This window comes from Alligator mississippiensis, chromosome 5 (assembly GCF_030867095.1).
Source record: "Alligator mississippiensis isolate rAllMis1 chromosome 5, rAllMis1, whole genome shotgun sequence".
Taxonomy (NCBI): Eukaryota; Metazoa; Chordata; order Crocodylia; family Alligatoridae; genus Alligator; species Alligator mississippiensis.
Window position 1 is genome coordinate 170,896,543 of NC_081828.1, and position 23,963 is coordinate 170,920,505.

Below are 23,963 nucleotides of genomic sequence, written 5' to 3' on the forward strand. Positions count from 1 at the left end.
AGTTGTTTAAAAGACAAACAATTCAAAGTACACCAAAACCCAAATACTGACTTGGACCATCTTGAAATGTACTATTCCTTACTAAAGTGTGAGATACAGGACTGCTCCACATTTGGGATCATTTAGATAACTCAGTTGTCTGATATAAGTGTACTCCTCCCTCAGAGTCTTTTTGGGAGAGAAAGGGGACCAGGAAGTTTATCCTGAAGAAGATATTCAGCATTAATTTTAGAACTACAGTCTTCAAATAATTAGCTCAAGGCAGAAAAAATAATATGTACATGTAATAGAAGACTATGAGGTCTATCAGAAGCCAGAATGTTTCTCTACAGCTTTTTGTGCAGGACTGCCATGGACCTTTAACTCTGTACCCCTTGGCTTTTCAAAGATTTGAACGTAATTGGATTTGATGCTTTTGAAAGGCAAGTCAGCACTGGGTAATCTTCCATGTGTATCAAAGTTTTAGGGCATGTAATTATGCTTAAAAGAAATACTTTGAGTTATTAGCAGAGTTGTTCAGGGATGATCTATGGTGAAAAGCTTTGTGCAAGCAACTGTTAGTTACTCATGCTCTGACTGACTTTTGACTACCACAGTGAGCTGATAATATAAGGGGACATACTGGCCCCTCTAGCTTTTTTTATTTTTTTTTTTAAATGAAGGAATCAAAAACCTTCAGTTTCATCACAACAGTTAAGTACTTGCTTTAAAAATAACTGCTTTTTATATCTAGCTACAATTCACCCAGGACTGCTTGGAGATTTAAGTGGATAGATCCTTGCATCTTTACAGAATTGCATGAGCTGGGGAGAGGGGTAGGGATCTCACAGCATGCTGTACACAAATGGATAATAAAATTAAAATATATTTTAGTAGGTGTTTGACTTTTAGTGTATGATTTGGTTTATTTTCTGGTTCTAAGATGGCAACCCCGCCTCCCAAAAGGAGCATTTGGTGGGGGGGAGGGGGCAGCAAGGGGAGGAACTTCTACCTAATACTCCACCGCGGTTTTGCCTGCTGATTCTACATCAGTCCAAACACTGAAATGCAGTAAAACCAACAACCTAGAATACCACTAACCTTACCGAGGCATTTACTGTACTGTGATATAAAAATTAAATGTCATTTCACACTACAACATAATTCAATTTTCTTATCTGTTCCAAGTGCTTTGCAGGCAAGTATGTTTCTGATTAACTGTGATTCTTAAAACAGCTATTACTAAGCATACAAAAATGGGGACACGTTGGTTTCACTGTAGAGTAAAAACAGGCATCCAACCCCCTCAAATACTATATATGCATATTCTTGAACATTTAAATCTCCCAGCAGGATTACATAATGAGATATCTTAGTTCTTGCTTTCAATGACAGTTTAATATTTGTATTCAGTTAAATTGAGATTTTATTGACCTTTGAGTGATGTACACAGAACATTAAAAGAGTAAGCAAATTCCAAGGGGATTTTTTTATAGTTACCTTAATTTGGTTTTACAAAAGATAAGATATATTCTACAAATAATGTACATCAGTTAGTGACACTCACTCTTTGCAAGTGAATTCATTATTATTTTTATTACTGCTGAAGCATGACAGCAAGACTCTGCAAGCTACTCTATACCATATAAAGTTAGGGATTTTACATTAATGTAAATGCTACTGAAGTGGGGTTTGGGGGCATAATTTTCATTTTACCTACACATACATTAGCAAGCAACAGCTTAAAAAATATTATCATTAAATGAATATAAGTAACAAATGCAAAAGCAGCAGTTATCGAGAGGGGAAAAGTCATCCGAGGCCCTTGTATCTATCATGCAAAGAATTAATTTTAAATTGCATCTAAAAGTTACAATTACCAAGTAATGCCTGGCAATATTTAGCAAGCCTATGATAAGTCCACACATACTTGTTCCTTTACATACCCTATTGCTTCAATTGCATGTTAACCAACTAATTTATCATATCTGAGCACAATTTTATGCTATAAAGTCCATCCTCCAGGAAGTGTAGAGACGCTACATTCCCTTCACACTCTAGAGGTAGTTTAGGGGGTAGACCTATGACATACTTCCTGGTATAGCAGGACGAAGACACGGCAGAATCACCAGCTACATTTGCATAAAGCAGAAATAAACTGTTTCCCTTAATATTTCTGTATATAAGAAAGAGTTTTCTGCATACAAGAGTGCAGAATGGAGGGTGTTTGGGTTTTCCCATGCTTCTGGGCTTTGCTGGTTGTCACATGGTGCCAGGAAGGAATTTTTCCCCCCTCTTGTTGCTTCAGGGGTCAAGTTTGGTGGTGGGAGGGAGTTGTTTTTATTTATTTTTTGCCTTGGAAGCATTGGGTGCTGGTTGCAGCCAAGACTAGGGGTTCTGACTGCTGTACGCCTGGCTAGAAAGTCTTGCTTCTCTATTCAGGGTCAGAACAATCACCACATTTGGAATCAAGGACTTTTACCCTACAGTCAGATTGGCACAGAGGTTTTTGCCTTCCAATGGAAGGTCCTCTTCTGTGGATGTCTCAAATGTATTTTAAACACTTCTGTCCTTCCAGCAGCAAGGCACTGACAACCCCCCACACCCTCCTGCTTTATCTGTGGCAGGTTAGGGTGTTCTTGGTGTTTTGGAGCATATGGCCTGGTAGTTGTTAGAGGTTTGTTTGTGAAATGTCAAGAACATGTGAGAGACTGTATAGGATGGATTAAATAGGGATGATCCTGCCTTGATCAGGGAGACTAGACTAGATGACCTCCCGTGGTGCCTTCCAGCCCTATTCTTCTAGGATTCTACTTGATCCAGCTCTATAACACCTGCTCTTAATCCAGAGTAACATCTTTCCTGGGGTCATAGCCAGAGCATACTGCATATCAGCAACTCTCTACCAATGGAATGGTCCCTACCAGGTCATTTCAGAAAGCTTAAATGAGAGCATCCTTGTGCTACTCTTATTTTTACAGAAAGCCAAACCTACACAGAAACTGGCATCAGGCAGGACCACAGTGGTAAGATCTGAATGATGAAGTCAAGTCACCTATATCTTTTTCCATCCTCCTAGTGCGCATCTGGGAAGCCTCTGTCATTGTTTGACCTTAACAGGAAAAATCAGCCAAGTGATCATGTCATTGGTTCCCAGATCTGCTTTCAATAGAAAGCCTGTGACTCTGGAATGCACGAGAGTTTAACCTCAGTGTACTACCAAGCATTTATTTGCACAGAATTCTAACTGGAACATGTGGAAGACCAGGACAATTTCAAGGTAGGGAAAACAAGAAGATTTAGAGATTATAACCATGAATAGACATGAGTTAAAAGGCAAAAAAAGAAACAAAAAACACCTTGATATACAATATTCTGCTTTCAAAACAAAGAAAATACCCTCCTCCACACTTAAGTAGGTTAAGCACAGAGCATTCTTACTAAGGATATGCCCAAAGTAGGATGCCTTATGCTTAGGAATGTACCGAACTTGCCATTTCCACGGAAAGTGTGAAATCAGGCATTTAATCACAAATATCAGAGAAATTTACAAAGGCAAGAAGTCCAGCAAAAAAGCAGGGAAAAGCAGGGCTCCATGTAAAAATAAAAGGTTTTTCTTATTTTCCCCTGCCTCTGGATGCTGATTGGGCAAGGGGGCTGTCCTCATCCCCGGCAGACAGGCCCAGACCTGCTTTTTTTTCCTCCCATCAGCAGCCGCAGCTGCTTGGGCTCATTGCATACTAAGGAGGTGCTGTGGAGGGTGGGGGATGGAGCCAAGGGGAACAGAGCTGGGCTAGGGTGGGGCAGGAGGGGCAGTGGCGGCCTCTCTCTGCATCTGTGTGGGGCCAGAGAAGGCCAAGGGGGCAGTGTGGCCAGGCTGGGGGGGAGGGGGTTTGGGGAAAGGGAGCTGGGCCAAGGAAAGCAGAACCAAGCTGCAATGGTGGGGAGAGCATGGCATAGCCAAGGCAGGAGGAGAAGCAAAGGGACTGGCCAGGGGCAGTGGTGGCCCATCCCTGTGCACACTGGCCCAGCTCCACATGACGTATCTGGCCACAGCATGACCCCACACGCAGGGTCATGTCATCCAGCCATCTGTGGCACCCCACAGATCTGGAATGGTAGCAGCATTAAGTGCTGTGGTTCCCCCGCTGCCAAATTTCCAGATCTCTGGGGCGCCTTCTGGGCTGGATGATACAGCCCCACAATCAGGATTCAGCCCACAGCCCAGGGTTGAGCACCACTGCTTTAAGTGGTCTGTTTTGGATCTTCTACACCCTGGTAACTCTCTCAGCAATAAACTAGTACTGTTCCTGGAACTAACAAATTAGAAGAGTTAGAGAGATTTTTAGCTCAAGAAGATGCATTTAAGCAGCTATGAACATAATGTACACATGAAAAAAAAATCATCAATTGGGGCAAGTATAATGACTTGTTTAACAAGCAGTAAAGAATCAGAACATTTCTGGGAAAAAAAAAACCAACAGAAAAATAGCAAGGGAAAAGGTATGCAAATGTTTGAAATGAACTTCATATTTTTTTCTTTGTCTTTTAAAATATTGACAGTATCTGTAAAAGGTATTCTTTTTGTATCCTTGAACTAAAAAAAAGAGCACTGTTGCACGTGGGAATTATGGAAGACTAGCCAAGAAAATACTGAGGTTCAGACTTATATTCAACATATATAAAAGTTAACATAACTACTTCATGGTGCTTGCTGATATGTCTGAAGATAGTTTCATAGATGTCAGGGTCAGAAGGGACCTATTTGATCATTGAGTCCAACCCCCTGCTCTGGGCAGGAAAGAGTCGGATGACCTCAGCCAGGTGTCTGGCCAATCTCCTTTTATTAAATACTTCCAAGGAAGGGGACAGCACCACCTCTCTTGGAAGTGTATTCCATATTTTGGCAACCCTCACTGTAAAGAATGTTCTCCTGATGTCCAGTCTGAATTTGCTCTCTTTCAATTTGTGGCCATTATTTCTAGTTACCCTAATGGGCACACTCATAAACATCGTATCCCCTATTTCTTGCTGACCCTCCTTGATGAGTTTGTAGGCGGCCACAAGATCACCTCTCAGCCTTGTCTTGCGGAGGCTGAAGAGGTTCAGGTCTCCCAATCAGTCCAGATACGGTTTTTTCTGTAGGCCTTTAACCAGATGAGTGGCCCTCCTCTGAACCCTCTCCAGGCCATCCACATCCCTCCTGAAGATACTCAAAGGCAGGATCCAGGTGGGCATGCATATGCGGTTTGTGATGCCACATTGCATGTTAAACCATGCCCTGTGCCTCTAGTTTGCAGCTTTGGGGCAAAATCGGCTACTGGGATTTCCTGGTAGCAACCCCCCCAACAAAGAAGTGCGGTGCAAAACACACCAAAGCACTGTGTACCGGGACAGATGTGGAGCAGGCAGCCCTGGGCTGCCTGCTCCCCCATTTCTACATGATGTGTTGAGGTACCCTGTGCTGAAGCCAGCTAGGGAGTAGCATGGGGAGACAGGGGGAGCAAGCAGCTTAAGGTTGCCTGCTCCCCCATCTCCATGCTGCAGAGCCCCCATGCTGAGGCATCCGACTCCGAGGCCCTCGTCCTGGGCTGGCTGCTCCCTTGTCACTGTGTGCCTCAGTGCAGGGGCTCCACTGCAGAGCCCCAGTGCTGAGGCATGCAGAGCCCCCATCTTGAGGCACATTGCGCCCCAGCCAGCTGCAGAGCTTAGCTGCCTGCTCCCCCATCTCCGTGTGCCACTCCCTGGCTGGCTGGGGCACAGGGTGTCTCAACGTGGTGGCGGTCTGCTGTGTCCCAGCCATCCTCATGTCTCACTGCATGCAAACTGTATGAGCAGGGGCGTACACTGCTGCACATAGTAATGGTACAAATATGTGCCACTACTTTTCATGCTACTGCAAACGCATGTCCCTGCTCATGCGGATGTGACAAAATGGGCTACTGAAAGGATATTTTATATATCTTTGACTTTCATGATTTGCAATCTTGGAAATCTGGAATTAAGGTTTCATTGCTTCTTGGGTGTGCACACAAAAAAGGATCAGATTTCTTCTGTAGAGTTGCCATGCATTAAATCAAGAAGCCAGTAGGGGAGTACATAAAAAAAGAAAATCACCTGCTTTGCAACACACTTCCAAGCAACAAATCAGATTACTACTACATATGCAGAATCCATGAAATAGTCACAATCAGTAACTGAAAAAGAATTCTTGTTTATTTCTTTTTAACAGAAATTTATTATTTCATGAAGTAGACATGGAAGATTATAAATTTGTTATAATTTTCCACATCTAGTCTTACTACTGGAAGGTTGTCTTAAATTTGTCCTCTACACTGCTGCAGCAGGAAAGCTACAGTAGGTGGGTAAGTGGTGGGGAAAGCAGAGTCAAAGGGGCAGGAGAGGGGAAAGGGGGGGAGGGGGAAAAGAGGCAGGAAGGCAGGGGGAACAGGCAGCCTGTCCCCACCCCTTGATCCCTGCCTTCTTCCCCCCACTTCCCTACCCCTTGCCTCCACACATACCTGCCCCTGCTGATCTGGGCACAGGAGGAGTCACAGAGCTGCTCCTGTTCCCCTGCTGACAGATTCCTTCTTTGCTGCCCAGCTCCCCTCCTTTCTGCTGGTTGGGAGCAGGCTCAAAGAAGGAATCTGCATGCTCTAGATGTGGACTTCCAGCATAGCTGCTCTCTGCACTGGGGGGTGGGCAGGAATGCCTCTGGAGCTCTCTCATGCCTGCTAAAACTGAGTTAGACTCTAGCTAGGAGCTGTGAGGGGCTGGTCTGCAGGGAGCGCAGGTGGCTGGAGACTATAGCAGCAGTGTGCAGAGTCCTCCTTCCCTGCTTGGCTCCCTACTAGCAAGGCAGACAAGGGGAAAGGTGCTGGGCAAGGAGCAAATGATGGAAAGAGGAATCTATAAACTGATGCTGCTGCCCCTCCCACAGCTGGGCTCCCTGCAAAGCTCCCAGCTGTAATACTTGATTCTAAAGACAAGGCTTTGTTTTCCCCAGCAAAAGGGGGGGGGGGGCGGGGGGAAGAACAGGACACCTCCAAAAACTCATCTTGGAATTGAGTAAATACGGTACATAAAAACTCGGTAGGAGGTGAATTCCAAGTAGACCTCATGCAGTAGTAAGTTGTTTTATAATAATCATTTTGGCTAATTTTTAGCCATTTTCAGTAGTAAAATTAAAGTTGGTATTTTATATCTCCTAATTTGCTTGACTGATATAGGCCAAATAGGCTTTTCTCTGTCAAATGCTACATTTTCAGGTTTTACCATTTCCTACTTATATCAGGCTTGTCCAGCTTCTTAGTGGCGAGGGACTGCAAGCTGAAGGGGTCACCCTAGGGGAGGTAACAGCCCACCCTCACCTCCCTGGCTGCAGGCTCCCCCATTGCACCATGCCATAAGCTCCTGCAGCATCACACACAAACAGCCTTCCAGGGCTGCACTGTGTGTACCAGCAGAGCAAAAGAGCCGCTCCATGTGTCAACAGGCAGAGACACAAGGAATAGGGTGAAGTGGCAGGCTACCCCCTCCACCGCTACACTGTATGCATGGCCCCTGTCCTCCCTTCCCTCACTCACAGGCTTTCCCCCTGCTTTGTGCTGCGGGCTCCCCCAGCACTGCAGGCCATACTGTGCCACACCACAGCAGCATTTGGGTCAGAGACAGGAAGTGAAAGCCAGAGAACAGAGGCGGAGCGCAGACGTGACAGCTGCAACAGATGGCGCAAAATAATGGGAGCCTTGGCCAGACAGAACATGATCTGAGGCATAAAAGCAGGGAGGGGATCAGGCTGAAGAGGTATGAAACAATGCAGTGCACATTTCATGGTGCAAGACAGTGGTGACAATGGCAGGGTATATATTTGTGCCTACAAAAGTAGAAGTACTGGTCAGGAAATTTAACAACTGAAATTCCTTGTTTGAGCACGAATCAGGTGGGCTGTCTGTGAAACATCCCACTGCTTCTAAACGAGGTTTGTCTTTCACTACAGTACCTCTACCGAGAAATGAACACCGAGGTAATGGTGGCAAAACTTCCTTGTGAGAAGACATGTAAACCCATAAACTGAACTAATCAGTATATAAAACAAGAAGACAGATAAAAATGCACAGTGTTTTCTGTATTAAGAAGACCAGGTCCACTAGTGTCCTACAAAAACAAGGAAATACTTATTGTCTATTAGAGGAAGAAGATTGGAGAAAATAATTTTAAAACTGCCTTCAAAAAATTTGAGAGAAGATTTTGGTCAATAGGTATGTTTTTCTTGGACACCTAACTGGATCATTCCTTGGTTGGGTGTACAAGGGGAAACCAGAAGGATGGTCACTACCAATGAAAATATATTTTTTAAAGTGTTGGGTAAAATATAATTGAAAAGCAAAAACAATGATGGGATAGCACATTCACGTACATTAGATGGATGATCTTTTTTCTGCCTGGCTAGGTGGTTTTGGCTGGTATATCAGGAAAGAGTGATTTTGGAAAGAAACCACTTTTAAAACAAGTTAAAACATGCTGTTCTAAATAAAAGCAGCCGATTTGGGGTTGCCAAACCCCTGAAATGGGCTTGATTTTCAGAGAGCAGATACTCGGTACTTTCTGACAAAGAGCTGTGCTTCTAAAGTCACTGGTAGACACTATTTTCATCATGAGTACGGAGCAATCTTGTCGCGTGATGGAAACATCAATCAACATGCCTGCCTTGACATTCGAAGGGCATGCTGTCCGTGGCGGGGAAAAAAGCACCACATCAGCTTGCACTGGCAGCACCCACTAACTAGGGAAGGTAAGGAAGTTGCTGGTAGAGTCCAGTCCATAGGCAAAAATTGGAAGTGGGGAGTTAAGCCTGCTGTCTCTGACTGTCACAAGGATGGACTAATGGCTTAAAACCTATTCCACTCTTCTTTCCACATACCACATCAGCCCCAGAACTACACATACTGCCTCTGTTCCTTACCTTCCACTTTTCATTGTGACCTGGGGCTGAATCTGTGTCTGGGGACATGTGGGTCACTTGGTTCTCTCTCACACCAATCCCGTTCTCTTCAGTATTGATGCGGTTCTTTGGGCATTGCAAATGGGCCCCGATATTTAAAACAGAGGGGTTAACTACAAGGGAAGAAATCAAGTTCATTTCCCCCTGCCTAAGCCCTCTCCATTGGCATGCCACACGAGGGCAATGGGGTTTATAACAAAATATTGAATTATATTAAATTTAGAGGAGCCACCATTTAAAGGCACTGCAAATAACTACCTTGAATTATGAGGCCAGCTGATTCTGCAGGTTTGATCTTCATAGGACATTATTTGTAAGCATTCAGCTAGATATTTTTCAGTCTGCTGACTAGAGGAGGGCTTTATTTATTTGAGGGGAATGATGACCAGCCATTCCAGTCCTGCAGTGTTTGCATCCAGTGAAAATAATTAACTACAAGAGCTGATGAATTTTCCTCTGTAAGAATCTCACCCTTGTTTCTCTTGCTGTTTAAATACTGCACTAAAAAAACCTTTATAAAATGCGACTAATTTAAAAGTGGAATGCACAAATCTTGGTAGAACATAGCTCAGGGCTGTCCCATTTCTGAAGGGCCACAGGCTTCATGTGGTCCACACCTCCACTCTCCAGGCTGCACCTATGCATCAAGAGCCAGCCCTCTCCCTAACCACAACATGTATGCTGCAGAGCTCTTCAAACCAGACCATGCAGATGGTATCCCCCATGCCATGCCATGCCCCTCAGCCATTTACTATGTAATATGCCACATGTTCAAATTCAAGTGCAATACAGATGGGACAGAGACATTACTCAAACACAGAACATTTTTGTGGTTGGTTTTCCAGGTTTACCCCATGATAAATTGATCTAGAATCATAGAAAATTAGGGTTGGAAGGAACCTCAGGAGATCATATTGTCCAACCCCCTACTCAAAGCAGGACCATCCCCAACTAGATCATCTCAGCCAAAGCTCTGTCTAGCCAGGTTTTGAAAACCTCCAAGGATGGAGCTTCCACCACTTTTCTGGGTAACCTGTTTCAGTCTTTTACTACCCGCCTAGTGAAAATATTATTCCTAATATCTAACCTAAACTTCCCTTGATGCAACCCGAGACCATTGCTCTTTGTTCTGTCATCTGCCGCCACTGAGAAGTCTAGCTCCATCCTCTTTTGAACCTCCCTTCAGGTAGCTGAAGGCTGCTACTAAATCCTCCCTCAGTTGTCTCTTCTCCAGACTGACTAGGCCCAGTTCCCTCAATCTTTACTCAGAAGTCATGTCCCCACCCCCTCACCATTTTTGTCACCCTCTGCTGGACTCTCTCCAATTTGTTCACACCCTTTCTGTAGTGGGGGCCCCAAAACTGAACACAGTACTCCAGATGTGATCCCACCAGTGCTGAACAGAGACGAATAATCACTTCCCTTGACCGGCTGACAACACTCCAACCAATGCGGCCCAGTACAACATTAGCCTTCTTGGCAGCAAGGGCACACTGATGGCTCATATTCCACTTATTGTCCACTGTAACACCCTGGTCCTTTTCTGCAGAGCTGCTGCACAGCCAGCCAGCCCCCAGCCTGTACCAGTGCATGGGATTGCTCTGTCTTAAGTGCATGACTTTGCATTTATCCTTGTTTAACACATGGCAGGTTACATTTTTTTCACACTGATAAATGTAATGTCTGTCAGGGGCCTAAGAGTCAAGCTAGGAGAAAATAAAAGCGATCCAAAGCCTTAGTCACCACAGAAAATGGAGGCTTAAAGACTGCAGGCCAAATGCTATCCCCACCCTGCATGAGTCCCTGAAAACTTAATACGAAAGGTATGCGAGTCCTTTTCCTCTTGCTGCTTTATTACAACTTTGCTTAAAGGCTAAGAAGACAGTATGTTACAAGAATAGATGCATTAATGGATTTTCAGGTACTCAAACAGGGTGAATAAGATTGCAGTAAGATGCTCAAGTAGACTTAGATACATAACAGATGGAGGAGGATCTGAGCCTAATTATTATAAGCAATACTGTGGTACAATTTTTGGCAAACAAGACAGCTGAAGCCAATAATTTACACCATTAGCAAATCACAGAAAGCAGATTTTCATTTTTGGCCATTTACTTTAAATGTCATAGGTCACCTTTTCACTTTCAAGAAAAGCTTTTATAAACATGCATTTTACTTAAATGAAAAAGGCAGAGTTAGTCAGGAAACAGCATTTTCTAGCAGGGAAAAATGTGATTTTTTTCTTCAAAAGTGCTTTGAAACATATGGGTGAAACAACTGTATCACAGCTAGGTATTATTTCTTAAGGAGTAAGGTACTACTTTTCAGGAGTCAACATGACAGAATTTTGCTGTTAGAAGTCACTAAAGTAATAAAAATAGTAAGGAACCATTAGAGTAAGAAACAAAGAAAAAGGTATATTAAACGAATGTTGCAGAACATGCATGTCAAAGGAATTCTTTATTTTTAAAAGAATAATTTTGCCAGAGGCACCTTTAAAATTTCACTCTTAAAGCTCCTTATTTGTGAGAGCTAGAAGACAAATATAAAAAACATGCATACATAGTTATAGAGAAGTGTGAAATTAAAATAATTGCTTTAATTTTACAGAGGTTTGGATACATAAATTAGAGAATGCCTGTATGGTTTACATGTTAATTTATAGTGGAAAAAATCTCTCTAGCAACTGCTCTTAAAAGGATGAGTCAAAACTGACTGGCAGATATCTGGGTGACCACAAAAAAAAAAAAATTGTCAGACAAAATTTCAGAAAGCTCAACAGGTGTAGATTTCTGCCAAAGCTGGTACAGCAGTTCTAGCAAGGTTTTTCTCTTCTTCCTCTCAGGAAATAAATACAAGACAGTGCTTAAAAGACACAATGAAATGTTTACTGAACTGATCAGAGCAAGAATTTAAAAAGGACAGAATGCTTTCATTTGTCTGAAAGTCCTAACGCTATGCATATTCTTGGACACTGGCATGCTAACAGTTTTCTTCAGAAGCATATGAAAAGCATATGAAAAGCAAATTAATTGTTAATTACCATGAAATGTAAATCTATTTCCTGTACCATATGACACGTGACAGAGGGGGAGGGGGACTGAATATATACCCTACTTAAAAAAAAAAATTGCCTACTTAGACAGCAAAATAATGAATTTCAGTTCTTCTGTAACCTAATTCCTTTAATCTGCATAAGGCATGCTGACTGAATTCACTCAACTAAAACTGGTTTTCAGATTATAATCAACATGTGCTTTTGAAGGATGTTAATAGAATATGAAGCTTGTGCTCCTAATTATTCATGTTTTTATACTATTGTTAAATATGCAAATTCATTTCTTTGTTCTATATAGATCTCACATGGGTCTCAATAGATCACTTAGGAAGAGATTACTAATGGACTACTGCCAGTTTCAAACTTCATTATTTTTGCTAGTTTAAAGTGCTGATACACTGTTAAATGTGATGTTAGCCTTTGGAAAAAAATCATTACCATTAGATTGTATGTTTTAATCACTGTATACTGATAATTACTACTATCCTGAACTTGACTGATTTTTACAGCAGCAGCAGAGCACAAGGAAAATCACCACCTAGTGATACATGTGCAAACTGCAGTTTGTTTTTGTGTTATTTTTTTTTAAAGTACCCAAGAGGATGATTTTGGCTTCATTACTGAATGAATGGGTAGCGATTGCCTCCTCCTGCGACTAGAAATAGATGACACAGAAGAGGGTTGTTTCTTTCTCATCTGTCAACTCCTTAGCAAACTCACACTATAGCATTACACTGTTAGCTCTGTTACAAATTTAATATGCGGGTACATTAGAAGGAGAAAGAAACTGCTTTTTAGATGTTGGTTAATTTTACATCAGATGCTAATATCATCTACTGTCATTTTCCTTTTTAAACCACATTTTGCACTGGCAAATGCTCTGACAAATATTCTTCAGATAATCTAAGAGGCTTTGAGTTTTTCTTGGGGAGGGCAGGGAGAGCATGTAGCAATTACATATGAGAACTACTTTGTGAGTACTGCTGCTTTATTGATGCAGACATTGGTGAATAAGCTTGAGATGCTGCTTCTCTCATCCAAAGTGGCAGCCTGCCCAATGCGTTTACTATACTTTTGCTTTAACAACAACAATGCAGCATGCTTGTTTATTAGCATCCCTTAGAGCTGTTTTAATGAAATACTAATAAAAAATAAAACAGAGGCACCTACATGATTCCACTGCATATATTAGCAAGTCCTAAAAAATAAACAGCAGCAACAAGCATTTGGAATTCTCTCTGCTTTCCTCTTCCAGGTATATACAAAATGGGACTTATACATCCAGTTTTATAAACACAGGCAGGTAATCCATTACACTGCAAGTGGAGAACAATTCTGAGAGAGAACCAACATGCAGAAGTCTTCCTCACAATACGCTGGTATGAGGAAAAATAATAATACAAAAGATATTTATAAGAATTTGTTAATGAAAAATGTATGCATTTTATACAGGTATAGAATAATTTTTTTCTGAGAAATAAGGTCCAATCCTTAATGGTGATTTTAACCACAAGCTACAGAATACTTACCAAAACTTATTTAATATAATCAACTATTTTTCATTTGCCTGCACTGTATTCAATGGCCCCAAAACAGTATACACTGCAAAGTGTTTATTATGCTTTATAATTACAGGGATTATTACATAGCCTCACTAATTCTGATTTGTAGTGCACCCATTTCTTCCTCTGCTACATACATTACTCCAACATTTTGTATACCCGGAAGTTGAAAGTTAAAGTTGTACACAAAATGTAGAACAATAACAATTAAACAAAGTTATGAGATCAAAAAAGAAATGATATATTTTAAAGGACAAAAAAGAAAAATCAAAGCTTTTAGGAATGAAAAAAAAATTCTGTTACTTGTCTCCCTGTTTTAAAGAACCTGAAACATCTAAAGAGCTTTTATCACATTTTTTACAAGATTTCAATTAGCAAAAATCTAAACACTCAATCTCTTATGCATCTCACCACAAACAGTGCAGCAGCTGCATGTCAGGATACCAATGCTTCAAAAGAACTATGTAACGTGGTTACAACAATACTGAATCTGACTCTCAGATAGATTAAATGAGTCAACTAGCTCTCAACAGTAGGTAAACATGAGGTAACAGGTTCCCCATGAAGGCCTCATTCCTCATAGTAATACAATTTTTCTCTTCCAAAATCTGCAAACTTTAATGACTGGACACATATTTGGATAATAAACAATATCCCAAGCTTTTCTTTGCATCTTGCTAAATTCAAAACCCTAACAAGATGCTACTGCATCCATGAGTTTCAGTTTAGTATGCACAGGATTAAAAAAAAAAAATAAGTACAGCATTTTATTAGTTTCAGATTTGCAATCTCTCAAGTTTCACTGAATATTCCTTACTCTTGTGTTGTGCAACAGAGATAAGAACTATCTGCATTATACTGCATCTCACTGTAGGAATGTTACACAATAATATTTTCTCTCTTCTGTGAATGCATTAGTATTAGTAAGCAAAATACAAGTGCATGTGTTTGGCAAGGCGGTGCTATTGGCACATAACAATCAGCCACAAAAATATAGTAGATTTTAATTCCCACAGATGCACATCGGAATAGGTTCCACTCTATTTCTCTCAAGAGGGAAAAAACCCCTCACAAACAACAACTGGTTTGTTGTTTTTAGGCAACACGCATATACCAAGGGGCCTCACGGGAAGAAGTTTGAAACTTCTTTATCTTGCTAGCTGACAAATTTCACAGCCATGACTACAGACAGAAGGTACATACCTCTAGAGAAATACTGTAATATGCAAAACAGAAATGGAAACACTCCAGTATTTCCCCAATGGCAAATTTAGTGGTATAAATTTGTTTATGCACCCTCACTTTATTTTCAAGCTTTTTTTATTCTTCAACATAGGAAAGCCCAGTGCAGGCATGGGAAGGAAGAGTAGTGCTATTTTGTTTCAGGATTTTAAGTTTCTCCCTGACCTCACTCAGCATGGTCACATCTTATGCCATGTTGGCACTCATTCCTCTCTGGAATCACCTACCTCTTTTCTGAGTACTATTTTCACATTTTGTAAGAAATTCTTTATTTCCTAGAAAAGCTGTGCCAACAGCTGAACTACTTCCAAAATAATGGCTGCCCATTCAGTTCACTCAGTAACACACACACCTGTGGAAAAAACCCCCCACTGTTTTAACCCACAATGAAGGCTAAAGAGTGGAATGTAGGTAGAAACAGCAGCAGAAGAGACCTTTCAGAAAGAAAAAATAACTGCTGTCTCCAGGAAGATGGTCAACTCAAGCATCCCTTCCCCTTTACAGCTGTTAGGAGAAAAGAAGAAGGAAAACAGGCAGCCAAGTGCAATAAGGCATTAGGAACCTTGCACATCAGCATTGTGAATAACATTTTTTCAGTTTCCAGTGTCGTAGTTTGTGCAAAAATATTGCTAAGAGAGCAAACAGTTCTATTCCCTGACATACAAAATAAATGCTCTTTGAATTCAACCCCCCCGCCAAACACTCACACTGACTCCTTTACAGTGGATTTTTGCAAAGGAAGTATACCTGTGAAAAGGTAACTACTGAAAAAGTCCTCTTTGCCAAGCAGAGGACTTTGTGACTACTGCTGTTATCTGGACACAGACACATAGAAAAGAAGGGCTGAAAGGGACCTCCAGAAGTCATCTAGTTCAACTCTCTGCTCAAGACAGCAGTATAACTAGGGGCACCTGCCCCAGGTGCCAAGTTAGGAGGGGGCACCCGAATAGCCCCCCTCACCACAAAATCTGCACCCCAGCAGCAAGAGCAGTGCCAAAGCTTACCCATGCTGGGAGATTCAAAACAGTTCCCAACTGCTGCTGCTTTAAGAGCAACAGCTAGGGTGGACAGAGCATGCAGTGGTAGTAGCATCTGCAGCCGTTAACGTAACACGGCTGCATCTCACCTCCACTCCCACCATAACATGTGACCCCCAGAGCTTCACCATGGTCTTTGAATATCCTCTCTCCCCCTGCAGGGTTTTCCCAGGGAACCAACTCTGCTTATGTCACTGGCTCAAGGCAGAATCATCCTTGACTAAGCTGCCTGAGTCAAGTTGGTGTCTAACCTGCTCTTAAAACTTCCAGGGATGAAGACTGTATCTACTCCCTTCTTCAAACACCAAAAATTGACCACCTGAACCACAAAAGACAGGATAACCCCCTTTAAGCAGGTTAAAGGGTAAAATATGTAACTTACTTCTGGCTGTCTCTTTTATACTGCCACTACTTCAATTCTCAAGGAGAGAGAGACCTCAAGAGCACACCAGTGTGAAAGCACACCAACCCTTGCTCAAACAAAACAGCTAACCAAAACTTGTACCCCCTTCTTAAATCATTTTTTTTGCAAGAATTTAGTTGGTCTAATAAAAGATATCGCCTCTACCATGAGTTCTGATTCCTCGTACCCCCTTCTTATACCTTTCTCCAGGCAGCAGAAATTACTTCCTTTTTTTTCTGCTCTGACCCTGCCTGGTATGAAGTTTTTCTGGGTTCCAGTCGACCTCCTGCCTGCAGACCGCATCTTCCCCCTAGCTCAACTCTCTCTGCTCTCCCCCCTGGGTTTTTAGCCACAGCAGGGGGCACTCCCTGAGTAGCTAATTGTTCACAGCTCAGCTTCCATAAATAGGCTGTGTGCTCCCCTTTAAAAGGCTGGTTCTTTTTTTAAAAGAAAATGAAAGCATACTTTATATCTTGTAAACCCGCTTCTTTGTTACAACTGTGTTGCAACTAGAGCTATTACAGTCATTTTTGCTGTAGCTCAAGACAGATAGTGAAGTCTACGAAAGAAGCTAGTTAAGCAAAAATATAGTGTGATTTTCAATATTAAAAAATGAAGTTAGAGAGTCTATTGAGGGTTAATGGTTAAAATTCTGTTCTCTTGGCTTCTAGACCTCAACTATTATTTATCCACAAATTAAAAGAAATCATTTTTCCATTATGATGATGCAAAGTTTTGTTTTTCCTGTTTCAGTTTAAAACATTTTAGCATATTTTTCTATGTTAAAATTTTAATTCAGGTACTGAAATCGCAAATATTAGTGAAATTCTGTGACATATTGGCATTTTTTTCTAGAGTAAATCTTCATAGGTTATAATTTTCTTTACGCCACCAATCTTCCTGTTATATTTTAATTAAAAGGCTGTTCAAGATTCCACCTAGATTTAGCTGTTTGACATGTTTTGGGGAATTTTCCTGCAAAATTTGACCTCTTCCCTTCTTCATGCACTTTGGCCTTCAAAAATAGATGTGGAGAAATACAGAAAAAGGCCTTTCAAATGAAACTCTATCTTTGAAAGGGGTCTAGTAAAAACAACAATGCTAGGTGGTGAAAGTATGAAGGCAATTTCTGATTCTTTCAGATCTGTTATGGACACTTGAAACTTCAATGATTAGTTAATGATTGCTTAGCAACCAAGCCTGTAAGTATCTACGCTATGACTATACCTTAATATAGGAATGACATGGATCAGAGAAACCTGAGGATTCTAGATAGTGCCAGAGCTGCCTCAAATCAAATCTTTTCAATAACAGTCCTGGGAAAGGAGGTAGCAAGAAAAAAACTGTTAAGATTCTCAGAAGCAAAAAGGTGAAGAGTAAGGATCCAACACTTTCTCTCTATCCTCTAGGGATTTTTTTCCCCACACCCAAACAGCCTTCATACAGAATGGCCAATTGCAGAAGATATAGCAATACAACATGTGAAACCAAAAACCAGAAAATACATTTATATCACTGAGGTACCGTCATAAAACCTCAAACAGAAACATAAGTCTCTTAGCTGGAGAAGTCAGTATATGGAGAATTACATTTATGTAGTTATTTTTAGAAATTCCCAGACAATGATACACTGGGATTAGCAGATTATCAATCAATTATTTACTTTTTAGACAAAAAAAAAAAAATGTAATAGGCAAGAAGAAAAATGCCATTGTTACATGGAACAGAGACCAAAGTTTCAAAGCGGCCAGAGCAACCAACGTAGGCACATAAGATAAGGTCACTGGGTTGCAACCTAAAGATTACAGTACGAGACAGCACTGTACTACTCCATGATTTCACATTAAAATACATTTTGTTTTGTTTTGTTTGGGGTGGGGGGTTGGGGTTGGTAAAAATATCCCCATACATTACAATAGATAATTCAGTCTTAGTGCAGCTAGGGGGTGTCAGTACCTATTGTTTAAATGCCTACGGCACAGTGGAAAATCCCCAGCAAAACTCCCGCCAAATCCAACGGCTATGCCTGTTTAAACTTTAACAAGTCCTCATGATTAGTTAACCATGCGCACCACCCATTGGTTGGTTACAAATTATTCCCACTTGGCAACTAGCACTTGGCTTACTGACTATATAAAAGTAAAAGCAGTTTCCGCCCTCGTTGGAGAACTCCGCACACGTCCTGGAGTAAACTTGGCGGACTGATCACCCACCAACAACTCCCCGTTGCCGACCTCCCTGATGTACCCCTTCCCCTGCGCGCTCGATAAGCCATTTACGGAACATCTCGTCTTGTTTCAAAGAGCTCTCGCTACGGTTGTAACTGCGTTTCAAAGTCAGTTTCTTCCAGCACTGCACGCATCGGCGGCGTAAGTAAACACTCTATTTTACCAATACGTATCTGTGCCTAATTCCACTCCACTCGTCGAAGTTCCCACCTGACGTTCCGGGCTCCCGGCCATAGCCCGGCAAGCCGGTCGGACACCACATGGCATCACGAACAGGATCTGGGGAAGACGCGATGGAGTCGGAACTAGTTAAGAACTGCCCATGGCGCAGTGGGGAGCGCCTAACATCCAACTCGGATGACCTATGGGCGCACATTGCCTATCATCAGGCAGGCGGGAGGAGTTCAAATGTGGTCGCCAGTTACCTCTCCCTCAGAGGAGAAGAGGGAGTCAGAAAGGAGTGGGCTGCCCAACTGGGCCCAAGCTCTTTCGGGTGTGTTATGTGCAGAAAAGGGGTCATGTACCGACCACAGACAAAGTGGAAACACTGTCCCTGGCGCAGGTAAAAACAACAGGCACGGCAAACCCGACCCCTACCCAAGAGTTTGCCCGCTGTATTCGACACGTACGAGAGGGCGGGGAAGGAACACCCCCCGACAAATTTAACTGCCCGACCCGGGCACCCCAGTCACACGGCCATGAACTGCTCACCCAGCTCCATGAAAATTTAGAAGCAGAGGGCCGCACCGTGACTAGGTGGGCAGGCCCCAAATGGGAAAAAGGGAAAATGATTAATATACTGTTCCGCACAGTTTCGCTCCTGTTACGCGAGAATGCGAACTTAGAAACCCAGCTAGCCACAGTCAGCAAAGCTGCCGTGGAAATGGCGGCACAGCAAAATCCCGAACCACCGCCCGAAAATGGCGCTGAGGAAAAGGAGAAGTACTCGGGAGGCCCAGAGAAGGAGGAGGAAGAGGGCGGCGTCACAAAAGAGCAGGCAGGAACGCAGCCAACGGCCCCGCCCCCCAGGGCGGCACCACCAACGACCCCGCCCCCTTATTATGGGGAGGAACCACCGAGCGGGAACCTATACCCGACCCTCCCACCGGGCACGCCAACGTCCCCAGCAGCCGCTCACCCCGTAGCCTTGGTCAAACAAATAACCGACCTGCAAGGCGTAACCCGCACCACCACCACCACCTACCGCACCCGCAATCGAACTGAGTTACAAGAGTTGTGTAGGGAATCGAAAATAAAGCCTGCTGAGATGCTAGTTATCTGGCTGGGCCACCTTGTAGTGGAATTCGGGTCTGAGTTATTAGACCTAGAGGAAGCCTGTTTCCTAACCCGTCAGGCCTCATGGAGCGGGGGACACGTTACCGACCTAGCACTGGTAATGGGCAACGTTCACTGGAACATCCTGCTTCTGTCCCTTGTCGCAGGACAAATCGATCACAAATCTCACGCGTGGCATGACGGACGGTTGGGAAGAGCCACTGCAGAGCAACTCCTGTTAGCTATAACAGGGGTTTCATACTGCTCCTGGAACCCAAGAGTACATCAGTTGGGGCTAACGCAAGCCCAATGCAACGGGGGGTGGGCCCACCACCACCTACAAAATCCTGGAGCAGTCCCAGCCACTCTCGAGGCCACAGAAGCCTGCGTAGAGGTTTACGGGGGAGAGAGCGCTATTACCCTTCGGCTCCTCCTCAACCCGCTGGCCACTCAACCGGCCGGGAACATCCTAAGCCAACTCCCACGGCTACACGCCCTCATGAAGTCAGCGATTACGGACCCAGCCGACGCACCGAACCGCCTCACTGCATACCCAGTCGAGTACCGAAGACCAAGATACCATCAACCCGACCCTCGACCGGAATCGAAACTGCCACCTCAGAGGACACCGGAAGAGAGAGCCATGTTCGGATTTCTCCTGAACCACTCCAAGCTTACCAAGCAACAGCTACGCGTCCTAGGGGACGCAGGACAACAACAACTGGCACATGAACTGGGCTTTAGGTATACTGAAAAGCCAAAAAACGAGTAGTTGCTGCCGGTCGGGCCGGCGGCAGCACCCTTAAACCCGACACCACAGACCCTCGCCCCTAAACCAAACACATCGTTTACGACCCCACCGATCCAACAACGCGGCGTGAAGTTTTCTTCCTCCTCGATACAGGGGCCCAAGTCAACGTTATAACCCCATCAACACCTCATACGAAAACCACAAAAACCATCATGGTACAAGGCTTAAATGCCACAGCAACTACTGCAAAGGTTAAATTCTCGGTGGCTGGTTACCACAAAGCGCTTGAGGCGGTCCTAGGGGGCATTAACATCCTGGGAATTCCCGGCATCAAGGCACTTCAGCTAAAGGAGCAAATACTGCAAGCCCTCCCACTCTCTATAACCGGGCCTGACCAACACCAGCCCACGCTCTGCAATACATCTACATGGCGCTATAAACCAATCCCAACCAAGGATTCCCTAAAGGGGGCACTAATCGATCTTCTGCAGCGCCTCGAACAACAAGTGTGCATCAGACCAATAACAGCCAGTACTCGCCTCTCACCGGGATGGGGAATTGCGAAACCAGGAAAACCCAACGAAGTCCGACTAGTGGTGGATTATTGTGAGGCCAACAAGCGATGCCAACCACTCGTGCAACCTAACCCCTCTACGCTACCCCAATGCCTGTATGAGATGGCACAATTTCAAAAGGACATGTGGGTTGGGACAACTCTTGATCTCAAAGACATGTTCTTCTCCATTCCAATCAACGATGTCGAGGGGGCACTAAATATGTGTGTCAATGGCACCATGTACAAGTGGACAGTTTGCCCGCAGGGATACTGCAATGCACCAGCGTTAGCCACAGGCACCATGAATGATACGCTAAAGGAGTTTCGCACCTCCTACATTCTACCCGGCCAAGATGAATTAAGAATTTGGAGCTACGTCGACGATCTCGCCATCATGGGCCGCACCTGGCAAGCAGTCGCCAAAGTCACCAACAACCTGGTCACCCATCTCAACGATAAAGGGTGGACAGTCAACTTAAGAAAATCGAACTACAACCTACAGCCGACATCACGTTTTTAGGCACCAAATTCATTGACAAAATAAGGTTTGGCGTAACCCACAGAAGCCCAGACACCAGCCCATTGGAGGGACAATTACCAACAGACAAAACCCGACTCCAGCAATTACTTGGGTATCTCAATTGGTACCGACACCATGTCACCCCAGCCCACCTACCCATACTTGCAAAACTTCAACGTCAAATCCGCAACAAGTCTCAAAAATTCACGCCCTGGACCGAGAGGGACGGGAAAGATCTCCATAAACTCCTTGCGGCCATTAGAACAACGCCACTCCACGCATTCAACTTTGCCGATCCAATGACAGTAACTCTAGAACACACTGCCAGCCACATGTGGGCTACAGCCCACAACTCTCGTGGTGAATTAACTTATACCTCCCACCGAACCCTCCAAGCAGCTCAACACCGATATGGAGCTGTTGGGAAAACCTTGATGGCAGGGCAACTTATAGAACTGTTGTCTCATGGACATGGGACACTCCGGGCGTCCGGCACCACCCTCCTGCCCTTGTTAAGCGCCAGAAGGCCAGACCCGCAGTTCCAAGGAGAACCATCCACCTGGAACACGTTAGTGCTCAACCATCACTACCATTGGCACTGCTGGAAATGCAAAGATCTAACACCCAGCCTGGACGCTACAGAAAGTACCTTACCTGTCCTCTACGGAACGACAGCCCCCACCTGGATGGCATCCGACAGCACAACTCAGGGTGACGGGGGCTACGGATTCTATTGCAACCCTTGCCACGACGCAAAACTTTACGCGGGACACAGCTCGGCCCAAAAGAATGAACTGCTAGGGTTCAAGGAAGTGGTGCAACATTGCCTCCAGCACCACAACGGGACGCTTCCCACCCCTGTGATCGCAATTGACTCCCAATACATTTACAAAATTGTTACTGGTACAGGAGCACCAACGCAAAACTTAGACATCTGGCAAAACATTTTCGATACGCTGTCCACCTTCACTGTTCTCCCACTAATCAAACACACCAAGTCACACAAGCCCGAGACCGACCCAGTACATGAGGTCATCGACACACTCTTGGAAGACCCCCTCCGCACGGACATTGTTTTAGCTGTTGAGCAAGTACAGCAAAAAGGTGAAATAGACCTGTTTCTGACCTGGCTCCACGACCATTGGGGGCACCCTGGACCACGAGCTTGCCACACTCGCTGGCAGTCAGCCACAGACAATCATACCCCCTATGGGTCGAGAACCGATTGGGAACGGGTAGCCCAAGCTTGCGACCCTTGTGCCAAAGAAAAATGCCACCAAACGAAATACCAAATTGGAGCGTTAGACCCACTTCAGTTTGCACCCGGAAGGGTCTGGCAAGTGGACTTGCTGGGACCCCTGCCCGGCGCGAAACTTCCAAATAAAGGACTCGTTATCATCGACCTTGGCACAGAACAACTTCAAGTAATCCCACTACGGAAAAGTCACGCCGCAGCTGTCATATCGGCACTAACTGCAGCATTTGCCAGTTGGCAACCCCCTAACGTAATTCAATCAGACGGAGGCCCACCGTTCAATTCTGCAGCACTCGACAGATTCGTCCACCTCCATAACGTCACTTGGCATCTCTACCTCCTATACCACCCCCAATCCAATGGGGTGGTAGAAAGACACATTGGCCTTTATAAGGAGCGATTGCGCTTAAAGGGAGGCGGGACCTACAAAAACTGGACAAAATTAAACCACGACATCCTTATCTCGCTCAATGCAGACAAAACCCTATGGGATAAGTCTACCCCCCGACACCCAGAACCATGGCACCCGAAGTTCGCACCGGACGAACTTGTCTGGGTCACTATCCCACACCCACACCAATCGCATCCGCGAGTATACAAAGGAAAAATCATCAGCGCAGAACTGTACCCGAATACCTACTCCGTGTGCTTCGATGAAGGCGAAAAACAGCAACAAATCCTAGCTCACCATAACTGGTTATCTCGCCGCTCACACCTCCACACAAACACAGTGTCGTAGAACAAAATTACTGCTCTTAAATTTTCCCTTACAGGTCCAAAGCTCAAGACGCACGACGATCGTAAATCCAAGCCGAAGGAAAGGGAGCCGCTGCGAACACTGAGGCACCGACATGTGATGTCATCATGACATCTACCAGCACCGTCGTAATTGGACTTTTCTTAACTAACCTAATTTAATTTAATGTAGGAAATCCTACACCCCCCAATACTGTTTTAACCTTGTTGTCATTTTGGGCCGACACCATAGACAACCACGCATGCAAGTGTTCACTACATTTTTTAACATTTTTTCTTATCCATCAAGAGCCAATTTCTAGTTTCTTATTCAGTTTTACATATTTTTTTCTAAAAA

At 43.9% G+C, this 23,963-nt stretch overlaps 1 protein-coding gene across 3 annotated transcripts in view; it reads right to left on the reverse strand.

Moving 5' to 3' along the window:
• The window catches only part of UMAD1 (UBAP1-MVB12-associated (UMA) domain containing 1), a 151,745-nt gene that overhangs the window by 110,980 nt on the left and 16,802 nt on the right, over positions 1-23,963 (reverse strand). The gene's annotated exons all lie outside the window — the stretch shown is intronic.